The 9290-nt window shown below is 49.8% G+C and overlaps 1 protein-coding gene across 8 annotated transcripts in view; it reads left to right on the top strand.

Annotated features, from left to right (window-relative positions):
* Window positions 1-5158: 5158 nt before the first annotated feature.
* Ilf3 (interleukin enhancer binding factor 3) overlaps window positions 5159-9290 on the top strand; it is a 40891-nt gene continuing 36759 nt past the window's right edge. For all 8 annotated transcript variants that reach the window (XM_055601314.1, XM_055601316.1, XM_055601312.1 and 5 more), the window contains exon 1: window positions 5159-5360. The gene's annotated coding sequence lies outside the window, so the exon portion shown is untranslated. The remainder of the gene's footprint in view (window positions 5361-9290) is intronic.

Below are 9290 nucleotides of genomic sequence, written 5' to 3'. Positions count from 1 at the left end.
ATGAATCTTTCTACATCCCGTGCCTGGTCAGTTTCTATGACTGCAGGTGACTGCCTATTCAGCTAAGACTTAACCTCACTGCATCAGACACCATAGCCACGAACAGGCTGTGGGTCCATTACAACCACCCACATTTATTCAGAAGTTACACATCCCCATCTTAAATCCCTAATTTGTCTGTTTCTCCAGAGACATTTGAAGCCCTTTGAAGCTTTTCTCTGGAGACCAGTGCCCACCTCCAGTCAAACTTCAGATGTAATATTTTGCAGGGTGCTCAAGGCCCCTGGCTCTTCCTGCCTGTCTCTCTGGGGGTCTGCCCTTACCTGATCAGGACGTCCAGCCTGGTCTTGTTTCTTTTACTCAGAGACTCTGGTTCTTGGTCTTACAGTCCCCTTGGTCCCTGGAAGGGGACCCTGAAATCCTGTCATTGGGGGTGCACTCTTCCAAGTTCTGAAGACTTAGTGTGCTAAGAGATGCAGGAGCAGCAGAAGCAGCAGTCTGTTTTAACCAGTTTTGTCTGGTGAAGGAGATCTTGCTGGGGTCTTCAGAAATGTTGTGGGGCTCTTTCTGGAATAAGCATTCTGATACCAATGAGAATGGAAGACAGGAGATGTCATTGGTGGAGCAGAGCTAGGATGCTCCTGAAAGGCTATTTAATGCTGGGACCAATTTGCTCTCTCTCTCTCTCTTTCTCTCTCTCTTTCTCTCTCTCTCCTGCTGGGATTAAATGCCTGGGCCATTACTGCTTGGCTACAGTCTCACTTTCTACTCTCAAACCAAAGGCAAGCAAGGGAGATTTACAGAAGCCTATGTGACAACAGGTTTTTAAGGGCAACGGCCCATTGTTTCAGCTCGCTCTTCAGGCCATTCTGTTCCAGGTGGCAAGTGAAATCATGTTTGGCAAATAAGCAGTAGGACAGTGCTTTAAGTTATCACTGAATACGTCAACAAATCAGTGTCTGTTGGTCTTTTCCGCCTATTCCACTTCACCTGCAAGTATGTATGTGTACCACCTGCATGTCTTGTGACCAAGGAGGTCAAAAGAGGGTGTTGGATCCCCTGGAACTTGCATTAAAGACCATAGTAATGTTATGCTCAGTTTGTGAGACCTGTAAAGACCACCAGGAATCGACTCTGCTGCAAACACATGAGGGTTTATTTAATACGAGCCTGGGTCGTAGCAATCTCCCTGTTGAAGAGGAGGAGTGCAGCAGGGCGGTCTACGGGAACAAGGTTTTTAAAGGGCAAAAAACACAAGCAGGGAGGAGGGGGGCTCTAAGCCGTGGCATTATAAGATTGGGTAAGGGAAATTGGCGTTCGAAATGATTGGTTTACTTTAGGCATCAAGTCCATAAATGGTTCTGGGGATACCTGATCATTCGCAATGCCTGGAATGTGCTGATTAGCTGTTGCTAGGGAAGGGGTACTGTTGCTAGGGAGGGAGAGCATGAGCTAGGGGCTATCTGGGTGGTGGTTCTGGCCAGGCCCATCTGGGCCAGTTTCCTAGCAACTGTATCTCTAGTGGGCAGGAAAAGAATGCAGTAAAGCTGGTTCCTCCCGAAGGTGGCTGGACATGTCTCCACTTGTCAGGCCTTCATTCAGGCTTGTGCTGTAAACTCTAATTCAATAACCCCCCCCCCAAAAAAAAACCCCTAATTTTTAATTCTTTGGTCTCTCAGTGAGCTGTCATTTAGCTGCTATAACTGAAACCCAACTCCTCTTCAAGAATACCAAGTGTTCTTAACTGCTGAAGCCTTTCTCAGGCCATAAAGCACTGTTGTTCTTGCCTTGAGAATGGGTCTCACTATATAGTCCTGATTGGACTTGCACTTTACCTGACTCTGCCTCCTTAGTGCTGGAATTAAAGGTTTGAATGTCCACAACCAGCTAAAGATGTATTTTTATTAATGTATGTATGTATGTATGTATGTATGTTTGTTTGGGGTATCCATAGAAGCCATAAGAGGACATCAGAAGAAGGCTGGAATTACAGAAAGTTGTGAGCATACTGACATGGGTGCTGGGAATCACACTTTTTTTTTCAAGACAGGGTTTCTCTGTGTAGCCTTAGCTCTCCTAGACAGCTTTGTAGTCCAACCTGGCCTCACACCCTCAGAAACCCACCTTCCTCTGCCTCCTTGAGTGTTGGGATCACAGGTGTGCACCACCGCACCTGGCTTGGGAACCAAATTTTCATATAAGCAGAGAACTGGCAGGTAAAGCTCCTCAGTGAGACATTACTCCAAGCACCCAGGGACCAATAAGGAACCAAACCCAGGTCCTTAAAAACAAGCGTTTTTAAATCATCAATACATATATTTCTCCAGCCCCCATTTTCAATTTTAAAAGTTGTATTACAAGGGCTGGAGAGATGGCTCAGACGTTAAGAGCACTGGCTGCTCTTTGAGGGTTCCGAGGTCAATTCCCAGCACCCATCTAAAATGACATGTAGGCAGAACACTGTATAAATAATAAATCTTAAAAACAGTTGTGGTACAAGCTGGATGTGGTGGCACATGCTCTTCTTTCCAGCATTGCAGAGCAGAGGGAGAGATCAGATGTTCTGATTTGAGCTCAAGGCCAGCATGGGTGAGACCCTATTAAAAAAAAAGCTGTGGTATAGGAGATGGTGAGATGGCTCACTGGACAAAGTGCTTGCTACTAAGCAAGGACTGGAGTTTGATCCCGAGTCCATGTGGTAGAGGGAGAGAGGACTGACTCCCCACAACCCCCCCCCACAGACCCCCCCCCAGGCCATGGGAATGCCCTTCCCAGTAAGCAAACGAACGCAATGTAAAAAGAACATTTTAGTACCACACACTTGGCATGAACTCTGCTTTCAAAGCCAGGAGTACTGGCCTGTGCTTTTCAGCCTAGGAGTTGCTGCCAGTATAGTAGGTAAAAGCAGTTGCCTCCAAGCACAAAGAAGCGAGTTTGATTCTTGCCTCTGTGATAGAAGGCGAAAGCAGCATGTTGTCTTCTGACTTCCCCATGAGCACACTAATGCACTCTTGAATGCATGCATATTACATAAATACATGCATTATAAAAAAATCTGAAGGAGGAGACCTTTCTGAATTTCATCAGGGGAGTGGGAGGAGAAATATTGTAGTTGAGGAAGGCAGTAACTGGAGTGTAGTTGTTCATGAAGGTACTGTAGAGGGACCAGAAAGCAAGAGGGCATGGACAGCAGTCTTCGCCAGTGAGGAGTGTGAGAAGGGGGGACAGGCTCACCACGGGGCAACAGGAGGTGAGGCAGGCAGGAGGGTGGTAAGGGGTAATGGCGGGGACAACATGACACAGAGGGTGAAGGGTCAGCTGGTCAGAGCAGCCAGCTCCTGAGCTCAGCAGCTCATAAGGTAGGGTGCTGGCCCACCTGGACAAAGGCCTACTTTTGGAGACTGGTTTTCTTTGTATGGCATACATGGGATTGCATGTTTAGTCATGCACTGGGAGGCCAGAGGCCTGTCTGTCTGGGGTCTTTATCACTTCTTCAGTCTGTCTCACTAATCCTAGTGCTAGCTAACTCTATTAGGATGGCTGGCCAATGAGACCCAGGACTCTGTCTCCACGTCCCCAGCTCTGGGGTTAAGGTATGCACCATCATGCTCAGCTTTTTACACGAGTACAGATAAGCAGCCTGAATTCTATCCTGGGATATCAAATAAAGATGAAAGTACTTGTCTCACCCTGTGAATGCCTCTGACCTTCATACATTGTGTGCCTACAAACACCCTGACACACACACTCAGAGACAAAGAGACAGGCACTGAGAAAGACTGAGAGAGAGAGAGAGAGAGAGAGAGAGAGAGAGAGAGAAAATTATCTGTCTGCAGGGGCTGCGGGGGTAGCTAAGAATTTAAAAGCACTTGCTGCTCTGGCAGAGGATCCGAGTACAATTCGAAGGACATACATGGAGGCTCACAACTGTCTGTAACCTCAGTTCCAGAACATTCAACACCCTCTTTCGACCTCTTTGGGCACCAGGAGGTGACGCACAGACTTATGTGCAGTCAGAACACCCAGACACATAAAAAAAGTGCATCTGCAAACCAACCTCAGGAAAACCGTGTTAAGATGTCGCCACTTGGTGGCGCTGGTAGAACAGGCACGTCATTTGGGACTTGTGCCCTCCTGTGTCAGACGCATTTCTCAGGTCTGTGTCCTCCAAACACATGGATTCATTTACAAAATTTTTCCTCAACTTCAGACTTGCGGCGAGACAGAGCTCTAAAATCCAAGTTAATTAAGAAAAAAAAGGCCGGATGCCAACCCGTGTCACTATTTGAGATAACGGCGGCAAATCCCTGTAGACAAACGACAGAAGAGGGAGGGGCACCGGGTGTTTGAGAGCTCTGTTCTGTCGTGTCGTGTGTGGAATTTGATTCGTGTGTGCGCGGTCCTGGGGTCCTACCCGGGACGCCCTAACGCTAAGCTCGCTTAACACAGCGCGAATCTATTAACCCCCAGGGGCCGGGTGCCACGGCTTTGTCATCCGGCCGCACGAAGGTGTGCCTGTGCCACAGGGCGAACCCGCTTCTCTCAGACACACACAAACGAGGGCCGGCGGGTCGGCCCAACGTCCCGACGGCGTGCGGCCGAGCCCCCTCGCCCATCGCGGGTGAGCCCCGGACCTCGGGGCGGCGCGGCAGCCGCGCGTGCCGGCCCGTCAGCCCGGCTTCCGCCAACGTGCGGGGGGCGGGGCAGCCCGCGCCGCACGGCGCATGCGCGCGCCCGGGAGCCGGTGCGGTCCGAAGGGCACACCCCTGCTCCGTTGCGTCACGTGATAACGGTCGCTTGGAAATTCCGCCATCTGGGAGGGGGAAAAAAAAATAAAAAAACAACAGAAGGGATCTCATCAGGTGATACAGGACTACCAATAGGGAAAACGAGTCACGAAACAGCACCAAGAGTCGCCGTCACGTGACAGGCGCGGAGGGCCGCCGCGGTCACGTGACCCGCCAGCCCCGTGAGGGAAGCGGCCTGGCGTTAACGTCACGCCGCTAGGCGCCGCGACGGTGCCGACGTCACGCGACGGGGCCCCGCCCCCGCGGCACGTTTGGTTCCACCCGCCCACTGGGGGTTGGGCCTAGGTCCCCCGCCCACGTGATGCGTGGGCGGGGCCCCGCCAGTCACGTGGCCCTGCATCTCTCCGGCGCGCGCCCGCCCGCCAGCTCGCCCCCGGCCCCCGGCTCCTCCTCCTCTTCTCGCCATTGCAGTTGGGACTGGAGCTGCCCCGGCGAATACCGCGTGGCTCTTTTTTTTTTTTTTTCCTTTGGAGGGGTGGTTGCGAAGACTCCGGAAGGCTGGTGGCAGGAGGGCGTCGGCGGCTGAGGTTGAGGGACCGGAACGCCGACAAGGTAAGAGGCAATGTGGCGTCTCCCGCCTCCACCCCTCCCCCCAGCCCGGTCTCCCACTTGTCAGCGCAGGCTGGGCTGTGGGGACGCCAGTGACAGGGCTGTGGCTGCCCCGCCGACCCTCCCCTCCGCTCGGATCTTCCGCCCCGTAGTGTCTCGTTCCTTCCTTCTCCTCCGGCCTCGCTCCCGCGCTTGGCCGTTACTCTCCCCCATTGTGCCGAGGAAACAAAATGGCGGCGGCGGTGCCCCTGTGCGCGCGCATCCGTTCTCCCCCTCCGTGGCCCCCTCGGCCCGGGCCTGGGCGCAGCTCTCGGGGGGTGCGACTCACCGTGGCTTCCCCCCTTCCCCGGGCCGCTCACTTTCCCCGAGGCCGAGCTTTTGTCTGTTGCTTGGTCCCCGCGCACGCGCGCACGTGTTGGAACACACACCCCCTCACATCCAGAGGAACCACGGCGGGCGCAGAACGGACGCTCTCCTTCACCCGCTTGCCCTCTTTGTTCAGCTACATCCCTGCCTTCCAGGAGCGAGCTAGTTTCGTCTCAGTTCCCAAGGCGGGAAATAGCTCTTCTTTGTCCTGAACACGGTCCTGGAAATTCTTTCCCTAGACGATCGTTGAGGGAAGCATTTATGGGTTCATCGGGTTCTGAAAACCTGAATCTGTAGGTTTCCTCCAAATCACCCAAACTTGAGACCTTTTGAGTTTCCCGACCTTTTAGACCAAGGGTTTTCGTTGATGGGGTTTTACAGGTTGTTTAGGCTCTGCCCCCAACCCTCAAAACGGTGTGATGGTTGGGGGCTCTGTGATCTGTAGATTGGCATGTTTCGTGCGTGTTCTAAATTTTCTTCCATTTCTTCAAGTAGTCGACTAACGGGACTCCACCTTAGAGACTACCATTCAGATAAGTGACTTGGGCTGTATAACGGTCTGTTTGATTTCCCCCGTTAAGGATCCAAACAGGGAAAGAGTAAGCCACCTCTTAGTGAAATTGGTGCCAAGTGGCTGTTGGCGACACATCGAACCAGCCTGGAGGCCTTAGTTTCTGAGGGACGCCTTCCTGTTGGGACTCGAGTATTGTGAATGTATCTGTGCGGCAAAATTCTGGAAGTGTGATGGTGTCCCCATGTCCACAGGAAAAGGAGAAGTGCCATCCTTCTTCAGTGTATTTCCTTCGGCTTTTGTAGGTGGGACCCAGTGTTGATAGATTAGCATTCCACTGCTACCCTCACTACTGTTGAGGGTAGCCTCCTGGGGTAGCTACTGCAGTCACCCAGGCTGTGAATGAAGCGTGGGGAACCTGAGCTGCCTTTACAGCCCCCAAGGAGAATGCCCACTGGCAGTTGCTGCTGTTCTTGTCCAGTAGAGGTGAGGTGTTTGCCTCTTAGCTGGCATTGTGGATAGCTTCTGGCTACCAGGTTTGTGAATGGGATCTGCATGCCCTAGGTATTGGCTGAAGTGTGCAGTGCAGATTGGAGGCTGGTGATTGCCAGCCCTGTATCAATCTCTGTCTGCTGAGTTTGGACCAGCTTGGTATTACCCTCCTACAGCAGCTGAGAAGAGCCTGATTGTTTTCCATTTTTCTAGTGCCACTTGGTGGATACCTGTAGGCAAGAGTTCCTTTGGCTCCTTTTTAGTATTGTTTCCTAGGCACATGTTACAGTGAGTAACCTGTGTTTGCTATTCCTTGTTTCTCTCAAATTCTACTGGTCATTGACAAGACCCCTTCCTAAGGTTTTGCTTTTTTTTTTTTTTTTCTTTTTTGAAGTAGTGCATCACTATGTTGTCTAGGCTGGCCTTGAACTTGGAATTCTTCTCCCTCAAACTTTGGGATTATATTTGTATAACCACCACACCAGGTCTCTTTTTTCCTCTCCAGCATTTTGCTCTGTGGACAAGGCATCCATCCAGATCTGGTCAGGAGCTAGTGCAGGAGCATAGATGTGAGTTAGAAGAGTCTTATTTTGGACAAAGTCTTCTGGGTAACCTCTTAACTCTTGGAGATCCTCTTGTTTCTGCTTCCTGAGTACTAGGATCAAAGGTGTGTATGTCACCACATCTGGCTAGAAGTTTCCTCTTCCCCAGGTGTCGTATTACACTGAAGTCCTGACTGGCCTCAAAGTGCCTTAATCTGAGTACAGGACTTGCAGATGACTCTTTTTCTTGGTCTAGGGGAGTGATTATTTATTATTGTTGTTGTTTTGAGGCTGGGTTTCTCTGTATAGCTCAGACTGTTCTGGGACTTGCTCTTAGACCACACTGGCCTCATAGAGATCCATCTGCCTCTGCCTCCCCCAGATCAGAGATTAAAGGTATGTGCCACCACTGCCCAGTGTATTATTTTCATTATTTTTTCTTTCTGAAACAGGATCACTCACATGTTGTAGTTCAGGTGAGCCTACCTTCAGGCTACTGGTTCAGATTTCCTAATGGCCGGGCTGCCACCCTGCAGGTGATCAGGCTGCTTAGGGGATTAGGACTTACTATTACTATTTTTTTATGTTTCATATATTTGGTGCCCCCCCCCCCCCTTTGATTGTAGTAGTCATGGGAGAGAAAGATTTACAGTGGCTTAGAATTAGAGCAGAAAGAGGCTTGACTGAAGTCTCCACAGTGGAATGAAGAGGGTTGTGGCCTCTGGAGAACTGAGCTGGACTTGAGTCTTGCTGTATGCAGCCTCCTGCAGCTGTGTCTGAAGCTGCGGTGGTTGCCTCACCGCCCTGCTCCATTAACTGAAACAGAAAGGAAGGCAAGGGTGTGAGAGCCTCATTTGTACTGAGTGTTGTAAGTACAAAATAGTTCGGTATGTTTGGGCCTTGAGATTTTTACAAGACAGTCTTAGGTGATCCTATTTATGGCAGTGGAAAGTTGGACAGTTTTAAGTCACTGCTTATTATGCATGTGGGTGTTTTGCCTCCATGTATGTCTGCACCACATGTCAGCCCTAGTACCTGAGATTAGAAAAGGGTGTTAAATCTCAGGCTGGAGTTACGGATGACTGAACCACCATGTGATTCAAATCGAATCCTCTGCAAGTACAAGTGCTTTAAAACTATGAGCCATCTCTCCAGCCCTAGTTTTTCTCTCTTTTTTTTAGTGTCTTGGGGAAGGGATGTGCAGTTGAAACTTTTGTTTTTAACGAAGATACTGAAAATATAACTGAGGGCAGGCAAGATGGCTCAGTGAGTAAAGGCACTTGCCGCCAAGCTTAACAATTTAGTCATCCCAAGAACCCACATGAAATGAGAGAACTCAAAGTTGTTCCCTGGCCTGCACATGTCCGCTATAGTACGGGTATACTCACATCACTTACACAGCAAACGAATGTAATAAAAAGTTAAAAGAAAACACAGCTAGGTTAGTAGTTTGTTTGCTGTCTTGCCACTTGTGTGTGTGTAGGATTTTTGGGAGATGGTACCCAAGGCCTTGTGCATCATGTTCTAAACCACTAGCTATGGTTGCATCCCTTCAACTAGTTTGAAAAGAAAAAAAATTGTTTATACTTACTTTTGTTCTTTGAGGTAGGGTTTCTCTCGTAGACCTGGCCGTCCTGGAACTCACTTTGTAGACTAGGCTGCCTTCGAACTCAAGAGATGCTTGCCTCTGCCTCTGCCTCCTGAGTGCTGGGATTAAAGACGTGTGCCTTATTTATTATTTATAACCCAAGGGTTTTTCTTTCTTTACATTGGAATAATGTTTTAATTATGTGTCTGTGTGTGGCTATGTGCAGATGAGTACAGGTGGCCAAGGAGGCCTGAGATATTTACAGCTGAAGTCACCGGTGAGCTGCCCACCACCCATTGTGGGTGCTGGGAACCAAATGGGCCCTAGAGCAGTGTGAATTCTTAACAACTATCTTTCTTAAGTCCTCAAAGGTCTTTGCCCCATTTTTTATTATTATTATTATTATTATTATTATTATTATTATTATTATTATT

This window comes from Psammomys obesus, unplaced genomic scaffold (genome assembly GCF_907164565.1).
Source record: "Psammomys obesus unplaced genomic scaffold, mPsaObe1.curated_primary_1811, whole genome shotgun sequence".
Taxonomy (NCBI): domain Eukaryota; kingdom Metazoa; phylum Chordata; class Mammalia; order Rodentia; family Muridae; genus Psammomys; species Psammomys obesus.
Note: the sequence above shows the minus strand (reverse complement) of the source record. Positions and strands in the feature narration are given on the sequence as shown.